Raw genomic sequence first — 15,485 nt, 5'->3', positions numbered from 1 at the left:
GAGTACAGCAGCCGTGACTTTTTATTGTTTTTTGTTTCTATTTTAATATTGTGTATAATTGTTGGAGTGGAACTAGCACGTTTAATTGTAAATTAAACGTGCTGGCTATCCTGTACATGGACGACCTCTGTCGCCCTCCTCACTCTGTCGCCCTCCTCACTCTGTCGCCCTCCCCCTCCCTCCTCCCTCCCTCTGTCTGTTACTCTCCCCCTCCCTCCTCCTTCCCTCTGTCTGTCACCTTCCTCCCTTCCTCTGTCTGTCACCCTCCTCCCTCCCTCCTCCCTCTGTCTGTCACCCTCTGTCTCCCTCCCTCTCCCTTTCTATGTCTCCCTCCCTCTCCCTTTCTATGTCTCCCTCCCTCTCCATTTCTATGCCTCCCTTTACGTTATATATAGAGGGGTCCCGGACTGGGAAAGGGGGAAGAGATATGAGCAAAAAGTAAAAAAGTACTCTGTTACAAATAGAAAAAAACAATACAATTCCAAGGCACAATGTTTTAATTCACACTGTACTAAAAAAACTGGTCATTGATTATACATTGTACAAAAGCTAATACATTTTCGTAGAATTGAAAAGTGCCCACAGGTAAAGGGAAGTGGAAGGAGGGGTGTGTCGTGAAGGGATGTAGTGAGGTTGTATTAAGAAAAAACAATCTTCAATAGCACATCAACATATGCACTTCTTTATATCCACACGAAAATGTAATTGATCCCCTTATAAAGGGTCAAAGAAGTATTAATCAATCCATTATACTCGTAAATATTCCTCTCCACAAAAATCTTTAGTAAAAGGCGAAAGATTTTTTCGTTTTGAAGAGAAACCAGAGTTTTAGGCATATACATAGGGTATTATTGCAGCATCTCATGTTGCTTTTCTAGACAGTCATTACATCTGCAAAATTAGGGTGAGTGATCAACAAGCTCTGTCTTTGATTGAACCACAGAATGTCTTTCTTAGAAAAGGAGTGATCATGAGAACAAATCCACCCTTCACGCCAAAAGTGGTTTCTAACATCCAACGTAACACACAAATGCATTGTGTTTCTCTAGTAGCCCTACATTTCCTGCAGAAAGGTCCTATCAGACCCTATTTATTTATCGAGTACGAAAGAGATAAATGGTTTATCCACCCCTTTGTTAACTATTGTCGGCTTCGAACTGCAGTTACTTTGTACACGCAATCTATTTCCAGTGCTATATGGCCGTTAGGGTCATTGTCGACATTGCTAAGCTAGCATGAGCTTTGCTGGCATGATACAGCTTTTGCACACATTACTACATGCTCTTTATTTCGCAAGACTCTGTTTATGCCTTTCACATGAGAACTGTCTGCTTTTCACATTCTCTGGTAAGTTCCTGGAGTTTTGTCTGAACACGATGTGCAAGGTAGATAAACAAGGTCTCTTGTTATTCTGTTCTGGTCAGTCCCTCTCACCTAGACAAAACATGCTAAATGCAGCTGCACTGCTGGAGACTCGTGCTTTGGTATTACAGGGAGGCGTGTTGTTTTAATACACACTTGGAGACAGCTCTTTCCATGGAGAAGAGCTGTGCTGTTTCTATGATGTAAACCTTCCATCTAGGCCGGAATCTGCTGACAAATCCCAGAGATCTTCTTTTATATTTCAAACTTCTTCCAGTCAAGGGGAGGGTGGTTAGGCATTATAGTCCTATTTCCACTGTCTTTATAGAATGACATCCCCTTCATATTCTATGGAATTGTAACAATACTAATAGTTCTGAGTTTATGCATTTTGCTGCTGGTTGTGGCTCGCATACTGTATTATAGAGCACAATAGTTAAAATGCATATTTTACACTATTACAGTGACTCTGCCAAATCTTATTGTGGACAAGCACGAGTGAGTGAACGAAAGGATATGTCTGGCTACCGTTATTCCTGAGAGAGTCGGGGTGTTGTGTTCTGGGTTGTCTAATCATTTTTAGCTTCGTGATTTTGGAGGAGCACAAATGAGATACTATAGCTAGTCGGTTTTGGTATTTTGGGTACTAAGGTGATAGGTTGGTACACTCCTAAACACCGAGGTCCTGTTTTCCTGCGCATAGTTCTGTGTAGGTGCAGAATCCGCAGAACACCAGGGGGATAGATTTTTGAATTTCTTATGTTATCATCTAGCTAACAAGCTTTTGTTGAGAAACCAAAGCCTTATTTCACAGGAGGACAAACATTGATGGCTGTATGGTTGAGGAAGTTCTAGTTATTTGTATACCAGCTATCTGGAAGTCTGCTCATACCATCACCAAACATGCCTGACTAGCCGCAGATAATGGAGTGTGGCAAGCTGTTTAAACAATATCTTATGATGAGGCTCTGCGGTCCTCCAAATTTCTTGATTGATTTGCCACTCTACTTTGAGGGCAGTGTTTTGTAGTGTAGTTCCTATATTCCCAATAGGCTCTGCGCATTGGAATAACGTAAACGATAGGTTAGACGTAGGACTGAGGTCGACTAGGTCTCTACTGAATATGTTAGACTTAATTATGAATGCCAGCTAGCTCAGAGGTCACTAGAAACTTTGAGGTTCCATGATCAGATGGCTGCCCTATAGTTTTTTTTAAAACCTACTAAAATTCTTTATGACAGATTGTGAAGAAAGATCTTTTCATATGGATCTTGTTTACTCTGTAATAAACAAGAGAGGGTGGCGCCAAGGCCAGGGCCACTGGCGCTGGAATCTGGGGTTCACGGTTCGATCCCCGGTGCCAGCGGCAGATTAGCCCAGCACCATGTGACTCTGGGCAATATCTTGCTTAATCTTCCCGACGGCCCCAGCGCCTGGAGACCCTTACGGGTGATTGTTTGCACTTAACACATGTGGATTATTATAAAAAATGCACTATTTCAGATTTGATTGTTCCAGATGACGTAGATATTGAGTGATCTCATCCTCCCTGCTGCATGCCCATCTTAGACACTACAGATATCTTTCCCAGAATATTCATGCTTTGCTGTCCATTTTACATCATGTCAAGAGGCATGCTGCCAAACTGAAGGACTCCATATTGAGATTGTGTACTTATGGTTGCATCTTGGTCTTCAAATTTGCTTTGTGTGGCAGCCTCAAATGAATAGGCTATGTGTAGCGCCACTGTCTTGACCATTCTGGGGCAATGATATTCAACTCTACATTGGTATACCTGAATTTTAGTGGGACTAAAGGATTCTGTGAGATTGGAAGATATTGTACATACATTTCTCTGACCAATCTATCCAAAGCACATTGCCTAGTCATCTCAATGCCCACACTATGGAGGAGAAACCCATGCATCTTGGGCCCAATTCACAAATGTAACTATCCCATCTGAGAGGTCTTCACACAGAGATCATCATCTTTGTCTAGGCAGGTATCTCTGCATTGAAGGTACATATAATGGGGCTAGCTCCTCCTGGAAACAGACATGTAAGTCTCATGGGAGGATGGTCACCACAACTGAACTTTAGACTGTAAAGGTATTAATAGTAATAGACCATAAGTTATGTTCTGCCTTCTTGGTGAAGATCTCCAATGCTGGGGGGAGGAACTGTGTTGCCATAGCTCAGATCTCTGCAGTCACCAGGAAATATACAGTTGGAAGAGAATAGGCAAATGCAATACACCTGAGCCAAGTTACACACTCTTAACACACATTCGCTCAGAAAACACATGCATACACACCACAACCTAGACTCTGCACTATTCCCCTTGGAATATGATATTTGCACACCTGATCCAACCTCCAGGATGCAAACAACAACATGAAATAGGAGAGAAACTGCACTGAGGAGACATGCCTTGAGACCTTGTAATAATATTTGCCAATATAGTACAACGTGCAATAATCAATTCCTATCTTGCATTCAAGTTTTGCAGAATGCAAGAGCCCATCCCCTGCATGGTCAAGACATCTGAAACACACCATAAGTCTCCCAAAAGTGCATTCAACGATGATTCATGTACGTATGTGCGCCCTCTAAAGAGGCTGTGATGTTGGACAACAAAAGAGTGTGGGGAGATGAGTAGAGAGGGCATACCTGACAAAATGTGTCCCTACATAAAGTCACAATTAGGTTTATCTATGCCTATAGATATGATGTGATGCAATGCATTCCTATGTTTAAGAGGCAATTCCCTAGATGCAATTGTAGGCATACTGTGTTATTAGAATTTACCTATAAGCCTCATACAACCAAAATCCCCAACAAACAACTGACATGCAATAGGTGACTGACAAAGGATTCATCAGTCATGTCTAATCCCAGGAAAAAGCAGGGAACACACCAGTGAAGCAGACCATGGAATCACAGACAGCTTGCATGTTGATGGAGTGCCAGCAATGTCAGTTGTGGGAATGCTGCTCCATGTAGTCGGGTGGCTGATGTGTCACATGTACCTAATATCCGAGGGAAGAGGGCAATGGCCTGGAATTCCCTTCCATCTGTTGAGGTGACTGTGGTATGGTGAAAAACTGCTGTTGGGGATGACGTGCCGATCCCGGGCCATGGCGGTGAATACGGGGTGGCCAATATGAGTATCCCGGAACTGCCAGTGCTAGTATACACACAGCGCTTCTTCCCTCAGTCCGGGGGTCCCGGCCACACAGCGCTCCTTTAGCACAGCGCTTAACAGTGCCTCCAAGTCCGGGGCAACAACGGAGCCTCCTGCCACACAGTGCTTTGCTTCTCAGCGTTACACAGCGCACTCCGGTCCCAGTGGCGGTGACCTCAGGGCCAGTTTCAGTCAGCTTGCGCCAGAAGCAGAGGCAATCACAGAGCCCTCGGGAGGATCACGGGGCAAGCAGTGCTGAGGGCAGGCACAGCGTTGCAGGGCAAATCTTGAGAGTGTTGTTGCTGTTCCAAAGGGCAATCTTTAAAACGCTGTGGTCCAAGGACAGGTAGTTTCCTTTAGCTTAAAAAGGGCGCAGTCCAAAAAAGGCAATCTTTAAAAGGTTAAAGACTCTTTAAAATGTGGTTCAAAGAAAAGTAGTTCCTTTGGGATGTTGTGGAGACACTCTGGTGGTGATGCTGCAGTCTCCCATGCAGGGCAGGATCAGCAGACAGTAGGGCAGCTCAGCAGGTTGTGGGGCAGAAGTTCCTTGGAGCAGTCAGCCTCCTTCCCAGTGGCAATCCTCTTGCGCAGCCTCACTCCAGCAGGGATTCCAGGTCCAGCAGTGTAACAAGGAAGTGAGGCCAGGACCCTCCCTTATATATTCTACAGTCCAGGGGCTACAAAGTGGTGGAAGTCTCTGGAAGGGTCTGTGGCAGGGGCTCCTGGAAGAGTACAGGGAGTTCTGGTATTTATTTTATTTATTTATTTATTTAAACTTATAAAGCGCACAGCTACCCGCAGTGGGTTTCCCGGCGCTAAGGGACAGACTAAAGAAGAATTTGTATGCTAAGTGTGCTAAACGGAAACTCCAATTTACTGTTGAAAGAGCCAATTTTTAAGTCCTTTGCGAAAACGAAAAAGATTCGTTTCTGTCTTGAGAATCATGGGAAGAGCGTTCCAGAGTTTAGGACCCAGATAGGCAAATGAGCGGCCTCCCATTTTTGCTAGCCTAAATCTGGGGATGGAGAAGTCACCATTCCCTGAAGATCTCAAGATACGATTAGGTTTATAGGCCTGAATAAGGCCCTGAAGGTATTTAGGGGCAGAGCCTTGTTTAATTTTAAAAACATGCCAATGGGCCTTGAATTTGATTCTATTCGGGACTCCGAGCCAGTGTAGGTCGTGAAGAGCTGGAGAGGCAGATGTTCTCCTGGGGACGTTGCAGAGCAGCCGAGCAGCTGCGTTCTGAACAACCTGAAGTTTTTTTATGGTTGTCAGGTCAGCTCCAAGATATAGAACGTTGCCGTAGTCCAGACGGGAAACAACCAACGCCTGGACTACTATTCTTTGTGTGGAAAGGGGCAACATCCACAGAATTTTTTGAAGCATCTCAAGGTGGCAAAACAAATAGAGGCTACCTTTACAGCCTGCTGTCTCATAGTGAGTTTCTTATCAATGAGGAACCCGAGATTGCGGACTACAGTTACAGGCTGAGGGGTAGGTCCCATATCCTTGGGCCAGTGGTGGGGGCCACAGAGATCCTTACCCCTGCCAAGTATCACAACCTCGGTCTGGTCACCGTTAAGTTTCAAGAAATTGTTCTTCATCCACCTGGAGACACGAACCAGACCTTCTCTCAAAACAGAGGTATCCATGCCCTCTGTGTTAGAAAGAGAGAAGATGATCTGTGTATCATCGGCGTAGAAGTATAAGGTGAGACTGGCTTCCTCTATGATGGTGGCCAGGGGTCTTACATAGATATTGAATAGTAGAGGACTAATTATAGACCCCTGAGGCACGGCTTACGCCGATGGACAGATTACAGATTAAGCAGAGGCCGAAAACACCTGAAAAGTACGGTCTCTTAAAAAAGAGGCTATCCAGGCTAAGGCAGCGCTTTCTACACCCAGGGACCGAAGAGTCGTAAGGAGGATGGAATGGGACACAGTGTCGAATCCCGCGCTCAAATCCAAAAGAATGAGGGCAGATGTTTCTCCACGATCGACACTGTGTCTTAGACTCTCGGTGACTCCCAGGAGTGTAGTTTCGGTCGAATGATGCGCTCTAAAGCCTGACTGGGATGGATGTAGAAAACCCGTGCTTTCCACAAGGTGAGTTAATTGCGTATTAATATGCCGTTCCAGGATTTTCGACAGAATTGGAAGCAATGAGATTGGTCTGAAGTTAGACAAGTTGGCAACATCAGCTCCAGCCTTTTTTAATAAAGGAACAATCATTGCATGCTTTCATAGAGTGGAATAGTGTACTATGAGATGGCATAGAGCGGAATGACATAGTGTGGAGTAGATTGAGTGGAGGGGTGTGTTGTAGAGTGGAGAGAAGTGGAGTACAGTGCATTGGTGTGTCAAAGTAGAGTGGAGCATCGTAGAGAAGAGTGGTATGCCATATAGTAGTGTAGAGTGGCATGTTATAGAGTGACATGGCTTACGGTGTAGGGGCATAAAGTGAAGTGGCATAGAGTGGATTGGTGTAGAGTACAGTAGTGTTGAGTAGAGTGCATTAGTGTGTCATACAGTGGTCTGTCATAGAGTGGAGTGACAAAGTGTGGTGCTGTAGAGTGGAGTGTTGTATAGTGTGGTAGTGTGGAATAGTGTGGCGTGGCATACATTGGAGGAGAGTGCTGTACAGTGGAGTGGCTACAGTGGAGTAGAGTGTTGTACATTGTGGTAGAGTAAAGTGGCATAGAGTGTGATTGAGTGGAGTGGCATATAGTGCCATAGAGTGGAGTAGTGAAGTACAATGGAGTAGAGTGCAGTAGTGTCTCATTGAGTACATTGAAGTAAAGTGGTGTGGAGTGGCCTATGTGGAGTTGTATATAGTGTTGTAGAGTGGAGTATAGTTTTTTATAGTGGCATAGAGTGGAGTAGAGTGTCGTAGAGTGGCATAGAGTGGAGTAGAGTGTAGCAGTGAAGTAGAGTGTTGTATAGTGGGCATGTGTAGAATGTCATAGTGTAGAGAAGAGCGTTGTAGAGTGGAGTGATGTGTTACAGAGTTTAATAGGGTGGCGTGGCCTTTGTGAACCTAAAACCTGCATTTAAGCTAGTACCACAAACAAAACTCTGGTCAGTTTTTGAGAGGATAGGGCTCCCCAATAACATATTATCAGTATTAATCTGTTTACACAATGACAGTTATGCCCAGGTGTGGAGGGCTAGTCAGGGTTTACTGGCAGAATGCATCACCATGAATAAAGGGGTGCAGCAGGGATACATGCTTACTCCATTATTTTCCTTTAATTTATATGATCTGGTTGCATAGTCCATGATAATGCATCTCCAATACATGCAGATAGCAAAGTCTCTCTGTTATTGTTTGCAAAAGATGTAGTAACGTAGTCCACGCTGGTAGGATGTGGATTAAATAGGTTTATTCAAGAAGATTACATGTAGAGTAGATCCAGTACTGCAGCCTCACCAGGAGCAGCCTGCTAGCTGCTCAGCCCATCCAACAACAGTCACCACTCACACCAGTCACCGAAGCATTCCACTCATGGTCCTCACAGCAACATTCCACACAGAACACTCACACTGGCTAACCAGCTAGGAACCAGTTAACAGGGAACATTATAAGACAACATGAACATACTAAATTATCTCCTTCCTTTCAAATAGAAGAATAATGAAACGAAACTTTTCAAAACTATAGACAAAGAAGTACAACAGAAGTCAATAGTCCATAACTTAGGGATGAACGTTACAAACCACACCACGAGAGGGAACAAGGACTACACAAGGAGGAAAGGAAAGTTAAAAGGTATACAGTGAAAAGGTATATAAGAAATACCCATCCTCCTCCTTTAATAAAGAAAAGAAAATACTAGCACAATGTGTAAACTCCCCTTGTAAGGAGAAAAGCCATGTAACAATGTGGAAAAAGGGAATGCGACCCAAATTCCTGCCCCTCAAATAAGGGACAAAGGAAACAAACAGAATAGAAACTATGTGGTAGTAAAAACACCCACTACAGCAAACAAAACGTGAAGCAAAAGGTGACTTACACACTTAACGTGACCAACGTGCAGCACATATTGGCTTACGCACACTCGGAACATGACACCCTAGTACCAAGTGGAACTAAAATCCATTCCTTATGTGAAAGGGAAACTAAACCCCTAAGTGAACCCTCATGTAAGGGTACAATGACTTACAATGAGGATGTGGGACTAAAACCCATTCCTTGCATGAAATGGAATAAAACCCTTAAGCCAATGCTCATGTAAGGGTAAAGTGCTTCCAGTGTGGATATGGGACTAAAACCCATTCCTAGCGTGAAAGAGAAACAAGCCTGTGGAGATGTGCTTGAACACACACACAAGACGGTTCGTGAAGTGTACCAAACTTGTTTATTTAACTTCAGTAGTAACCTGTCGACCTCAGCCACAGCCTCTCGCCAGGATCCTCTTCACACAGTCCCCGGCGCTCGCTCTGGAATGCTGGTCGCGGTGACATTCGAAGTGATGTCACCGCGAGCAGCTCCATTACACGCGGAGCCGCCGGGGGAAACAGAGGTGGGAGATACCACACATCCCCCTCCCCTGCGGAATGAAAAGTGAGAATAAAAAGAACAACAGTGTACAGAAATTAACATCATGACATATTGACCTAAGTCCAGTATGCAGGAAATCACATCATGACATATTGATCCCAGTGTCTGGGGGGCCTGGTCACTCTCCTACTAGACCTAACACCTGGGTGTGAGACCGGCAACGGCTTCCTAGCATTGGGACAATCGTTACCTCCCACATCACTTTTCTCCTCCCCCTCACTATCGGAGTCTTCCCCGGGTGGGTGAAACCTCACTACTCTTCCCAAGTTCCATATTTTCCCTTCCTGAGTCTTCACAGCGTTCTTGAACAGTTTTGTGATCTTGGTTGGACCACTGTATCCAGACCAACTTGCCCTACCAGTAGGTGTCCTGATCTTGATGTTATCTCCTACTTTGAACTCAGCCTCCCGCGTAGATTTGAGACGGTCGTATCTTTCTTTCCTTTCCCTCATGGCTCCTTCTTGTTTCTCTAGGCTTTTAGTTTCTTTTGAGTGATCCGACCATCCCTTGTGCCACCCCATCCATCCTGGGGATAGCTTGGTGTTGGGTACCCTTGCCCTGAGCAACTCGAAAGGAGTGACCCCCGTCGTTTGATGCGGGGTGAACCTGTATGCTTCCACACGTCTCCACATCTCTTCCTTCCAGCTCAGACCACTGGCTTTTGCGAGTTGGATGCTTTCCTTGAGGGTTTTATTGAAACGTTCGATCATGCCGTTAGTCTCAGGGTGATACAGGGCACACCGTTTATGTGTGATACCTCTTCCCTCCAGGAAGTCTTCCATCTCTTTGGAACACAATTGCACCCCATTGTCTGTGAGTAGGCTGCTGGGTAGCCCCTCTCTGACAAATAACTCTTGCATGAATTCAATGACAACTTTCGTCGTGACCTCGCTCACTAGTCTCACTTCCGGCCACCTAGAATACATGTCCATGAGCACCAGAATGTACGGGGTGCGTACTTCTCCTGTCAATGGACCCACAATGTCCAGTGCCACCTCCTCCCAGGGTCCTGACGGGGGTGGCCTACATACCATCGGTGGTGTCATTTGCTTCAAGACTTTGTCACTGTTGCAGCACGGAATGCAGTCCCTAATTTTCCTTTCAATTGCAATGTCCATACTTGGCCACCAATAGTTCTCTCTCAGCCTTTGCTTCGTCTTGGTGATACCCATGTGGCCTTCATGGGCTATTTCGACTAGGCTTTCTCTCACCGACGCAGGCGGTACCAGTCTTGTTCCCCTGAACAGGCATTCATCGACCATGGAGAGCTCATCTTTGACCATCCAGTACGGCCGCATACTCTCCTCTTTTTTGTCTTCTTGCTTCCACCTGCTCTTTATTCTGTTGTACACCTTCTCCAAGATTTCATCTTCCTTCATAGCGTTTTTCCATGTTTCTTCTCCTATTGCCCTCTGGATAGCGCAGACATTCTCCATCTGGTGTTCATCCGCTTCAACATCCGCCTCCTTCTCTTCCTCTTCATTCACGAGTCTTGACAAGCAGTCCGCTGCAAAATTGCGCGTACCAGGGACATACTCGACGCAGAAGGTATATTCTTGAAGACTGACCACCCATCGCCTGATCCTGCTGGAGATGGCATCTAGGCCCTTCTTGCTGAAGACTTCGACTAGCGGCTTGTGGTCAGTACGCAGTGTGAATTGTGTGCCCCACAGGAAGTCTCTGAATTTGCCCAGTGCCCAGGAAACTGCCAGAGCCTCTTTTTCAATGACTGAATAGTTGTTTTCAGACTTCTGGAGTGATCTAGAGGCGAACGCAATGGTTTCTTCTCCGCCACTGCCTATTTATGTGAGGACCGCTCCCAGCCCTTTAGCACTTGCATCGGTGGTGACTACTGTCGCCCGGTTGGGTATGTAGGACTTCAAACTGGGGGCTTCTGCCAGTGCTTTTCTTACATCTTCAAACTCCCTTTGACACTCTTTACTCCAGTTGAACTCTGACTCTTTCTTCAATAGCAACCTGATGGCGTAGGTCCTTCCTGCAAGGTTCCGTATAAATTTCCCATAGAACTCCAACATACCCATGAATGACTTGATTTCATCCTTGCTTGTGGGGGGCATCAAACTCACAATAGTGTTCTGGAGCTCTGCTTTAGGCCATATTCCTTCAGCTGTCACTTTGTGTCCCAAAAAATCCAATTCTGCGCAGCCAAAAACAAATTTTTCTTCTTTTAGAGTTAGCCCTTGTGACCTGAACCTTCCTAGCACTTGTCTCAAAGTCTCATCATGCTCTTTGTGGTCTTTAGCGAATATCAGCACGTCGTCTTGATAACATACGACGCCAGGGATGCCTTTCAAAATGTTCCCCATGAGCCTCTGGAACACGGCGGCCGCCGAGACCAATCCAAAAGGCATCCTTTTGAACTTGTACGCGCCCATGGGTGTCACAAACGCCGTGAGTTCTTGTGACTCTTCATGCAGCTTGATCTGAAAGTATGCAGAGGTGAGGTCGAGGGTGGAGAACACCTTAGCCCCTTCAAGCAAGCTCATCATCTGGGTGATGTTCGGAAGGGGGAATCGATCAACCACGACCTCTCTGTTGAGCGCTCTCAGATCAATGCAGAGCCGGACCGACCCATCCTTTTTCTTTGCGGCCACAATGGGTGCCAACCATTCTGTCGCTTCCACTGGTTTGATGACCCCTGCTTTGCATAGTCTCTCCAGTTCAGATTTCACCTCTTCTTGGATGGCAATAGGAAGCTTCCTGACCTTGGCTACGACAGGCTTGGCGTTTTCCTTCAACTTGATTTTGTGGCAGTAATTCTTTAAGCATCCTAGTCCTTCTCTGAATACTTCTTTAAACTCAGACACTACATCATCTTTATGTGAGATTATCTCCTGTATTAAAATCTGTGGGTTGCTGTTGGGATTGAGATATACCCCCAGCTCCTTTTGTGCCTGCCACCCCAAAATGTTGTCTCCGACAGTGGACACGTACACCTTGGACACTGTTGACCTGTTCTTGTATTCTATTTTGCCCCAGAAATACCCTTTCATGGAGATGGGGCGCCCAGCATACCCTCCGGGTCTCATATCCATTCTCCTCAGGATTATCTTCCCCTTGGACACGCAGGTGAACTCCCTAGCATTAATAATTGTTATTCTAGAGCAGGAATCGAACAACGCCTCTAACTCAGTGTTCCTTATTTTTATGGTGTCTTTGGGGCTGCTGACCTGCCCCTCCTCAACCTGTACTACAATTTCTTCACACACAGTGTCATTTTGGCATTTGGCCTGAGTTTCTTTGACCTGCACCACAAATTCATCACAGACTACGTTCGTCCTGTCCCTACTCTTTCTGTTGAACACTTGTCCAGTCTTGCAAAATTGCTTAAAATGACCTTTCTTCCCACACTCGTTACATGTGAACCTCAAAGCGGGACACACTTTATCATTGGCGAGATGCCCTTGCTTGCCACATCTGTAACAGGTGCCCTTGAATGATCCACTCACTCTGTTTTCTTCCTGCTCTCTACCCGTTACTTTCTGCCCTTTGATCACTGAGACGGCCTCACATTCGGTCACCACTTCATTCACAACGGGCTTATCATCTTTCCCTTTTTCTCCTGTGTCCTGCTTTATCTCCTTGACACACTGCAACATGTGCTCCACTTGTTTGGCTATGATCAAAACCTCCCTCAAAGGTGGGTCATCCTTGAGCCATAGTTCTTCACGTACACGCTCCATTCTGCAACCCACTACAAACTGATCCCTTATCCTCTCCTCACTTGCACCACCAAATTTACAAGTTGCAGCTAGTTTCCTCAACTCTGATACAAAATCTTCAATAGATTCTCCCTCCTTCTGTGCCCTCTTTCCAAAATGGTACCTTTCCATTATGGTGCTAGTCTTGGGAAGGTAATGTAAATCCAATTTTTTAAGACTCACTTCTAGCTCATTGAGGCCTCTTGCTTCCTGCGTACCTAAGTCCGGGAGGTGATCTAGGACTTCTTCCCCCTCTGCCCCCAAGTAGTATGCCAATAACGCTACCTTCCTCTCAAGTCCCAGGTTAGGCCCGCACACTGTGGCATAGTTCAAAAATACTTTCTTCCACTTTTTCCATTGAATATTCGGCTCCCCTGGGTTAGTCAGGAAGAAAGGCGGAGGAGTCACACTCTGCATAATTAGCGTGGGGAGCACTAAATCAGCCTAAAACCCCAACCCCCCAGTGATGGTCAGGTTGGAAGGGGCAGGTAAAGGACAGTGTAGAGTAAAATGTCACAAAATGCTTAAGTAAACAGTAATAACACAGGGTAACAAGTAAACCACTAATATACAGAGAGGTGCTCTGTGCTGTTCACAGTGTCATAGAAAAATAAGGTAAAGTTAATACTACCTCACATTTTCCTTAATGACTATTATGAGGGGGTTAAACATCAGTTATTTGTTGACAGCGGCGAGCATGCCAGTCCATGGGAATACACAACACAATATGAGAGGTGTCTCCTCTGAGATGGCGCAGGGGAATGCAGAGCACACAGCGTAAGACCCCTGTTACTATAACTAATTCCAACAGGGTGTCTGGCACTGCTACAAATACACCACCGTTAGGAAAGCCGCAGGCTGATGAGGCGAGTTCCACGCAATTTCCAGGGTCACACAGTTTCACGACAAGACGGCATGAATATCAAAACGCAGCATGGGAAGGTTCCAGAGGTCACAGTTAATGGAGGTGAGAGAGGACAAAGGTGAAGACCTGTTTATGCCATCCTTAACTGCATCAAAGTGCCAAGATCATCAATTGAAATGACAGGCTGGCACGCTGAGGATTCCTTGCTTGTGATCACATATGGGGCGCAAAGTTGGCCTTTCAGGGATCTGTCTTGCTGCAACGCCCTCGTACTTGAGCTCCCCACTAGCGTCACGGGTCATGTAGCGCACCTCCTTCTCCCCTCTTGGCGCTATGAATCAGTATAACGGGGACGGGGTTAGAGCAGCCTACTCTCTGCGCATCTGCTCCCCTCAGGAATGCCTCGTGGAGGTGGGAGCCGCGCGCCTTACTTTATTAGCTGGCTGACAGGTGCCGCATGCCTACGATGTGCTTGCCACTTTAATCACTTCTCACAGACGACGGAAGTCGAACGCCTTGCTTCCTCAGCTGATTGTCAAAAGCCGGTTTACACACTGTCCGGCTGCCGCCTCAATCACTGCTCACGGGCACCGACAGCGGCAAACACTTCACAAACACGCTGACCCCAGGCGCGGGTACTGCTCTCCTCAATCACGGAACGCGGGCAATGAAGTAGCGCACAAAGGCCAGCTGGCAGGCATACCTTACTTCAGACAAAGGCGCCGACCGGAACACTCCTTCTTCCGACCAGCAGCCGCTTGCACTCACGCTTGTGGTGCCATGGTTCAGCACTCCTTCCACGATCGTTCCGTAGGAATTCCTTTACACGCCTCAGCTTCAGACATTAACGTTACTTCTTTCTTCCTTTTCTTCAGCGTGTTGAGGTCGCAGGAAAGAACCAGTCCTCGTCGCCAGTGTGGAGATGTGCTTGAACACACACACAAGACGGTTCGTGAAGTGTACCAAACTTGTTTATTTAACTTCAGTAGTAACCTGTCGACCTCAGCCACAGCCTCTCGCCAGGATCCTCTTCACACAGTCCCCGGCGCTCGCTCTGGAATGCTGGTCGCGGTGACATTCGAAGTGATGTCACCGCGAGCAGCTCCATTACACGCGGAGCCGCCGGGGGAAACAGAGGTGGGAGATACCGTACACCTTGGACACTGTTGACCTGTTCTTGTATTCTATTTTGCCCCAGAAATACCCTTTCATGGAGATGGGGCGCCCAGCATACCCTCTGGGTCTCATATCCATTCTCCTCAGGATTATCTTCCCCTTGGACACGCAGGTGAACTCCCTAGCATTAATAATTGTTATTCTAGAGCAGGAATCGAACAACGCCTCTAACTCAGTGTTCCCTATTTTTATGGTGTCTTTGGGGCTGCTGACCTGCCCCTCCTCAACCTGTACTACAATTTCTTCACACACAGTGTCATTTTGGCATTTGGCCTGAGTTTCTTTGACCTGCACCACAAATTCATCACAGACTACGTTCGTCCTGTCCCTACTCTTTCTGTTGAACACTTGTCCAGTCTTGCAATATTGCTTAACCCCTTCGCTGCTAGGCCTTTTCCCCTCCTGTGCTGAGGCTTTTTTTGGCGTTTTGGAGTAGTGCGCGCTTAGGCCCTTGTAACTTTTTGACCACATAAGGTATCCACGCCAAATTTGCGTCCTTTTCTTCCAACATCATGTGGATTCTAAAGGCGCCCTGGGTTTGTGGATTCCCTTGGAGGGGGCCCAGAAATTTAGCAAAATATAGTGATTTTTTTGTTTTTTTCAGAAAAAAC

At 46.2% G+C, this 15,485-nt stretch overlaps 1 pseudogene; it reads right to left on the bottom strand.

The window, feature by feature from the left end:
- Nucleotides 1–706: 706 nt before the first annotated feature.
- LOC144825762 (U5 spliceosomal RNA) lies at nt 707–829 on the bottom strand (annotated as a pseudogene).
- Nucleotides 830–15,485: the final 14,656 nt, after the last annotated feature.

This window comes from Lissotriton helveticus, chromosome 3_1, assembly GCF_964261635.1.
Source record: "Lissotriton helveticus chromosome 3_1, aLisHel1.1, whole genome shotgun sequence".
Taxonomy (NCBI): Eukaryota; Metazoa; Chordata; class Amphibia; order Caudata; family Salamandridae; genus Lissotriton; species Lissotriton helveticus.
Note: the sequence above shows the minus strand (reverse complement) of the source record. Positions and strands in the feature narration are given on the sequence as shown.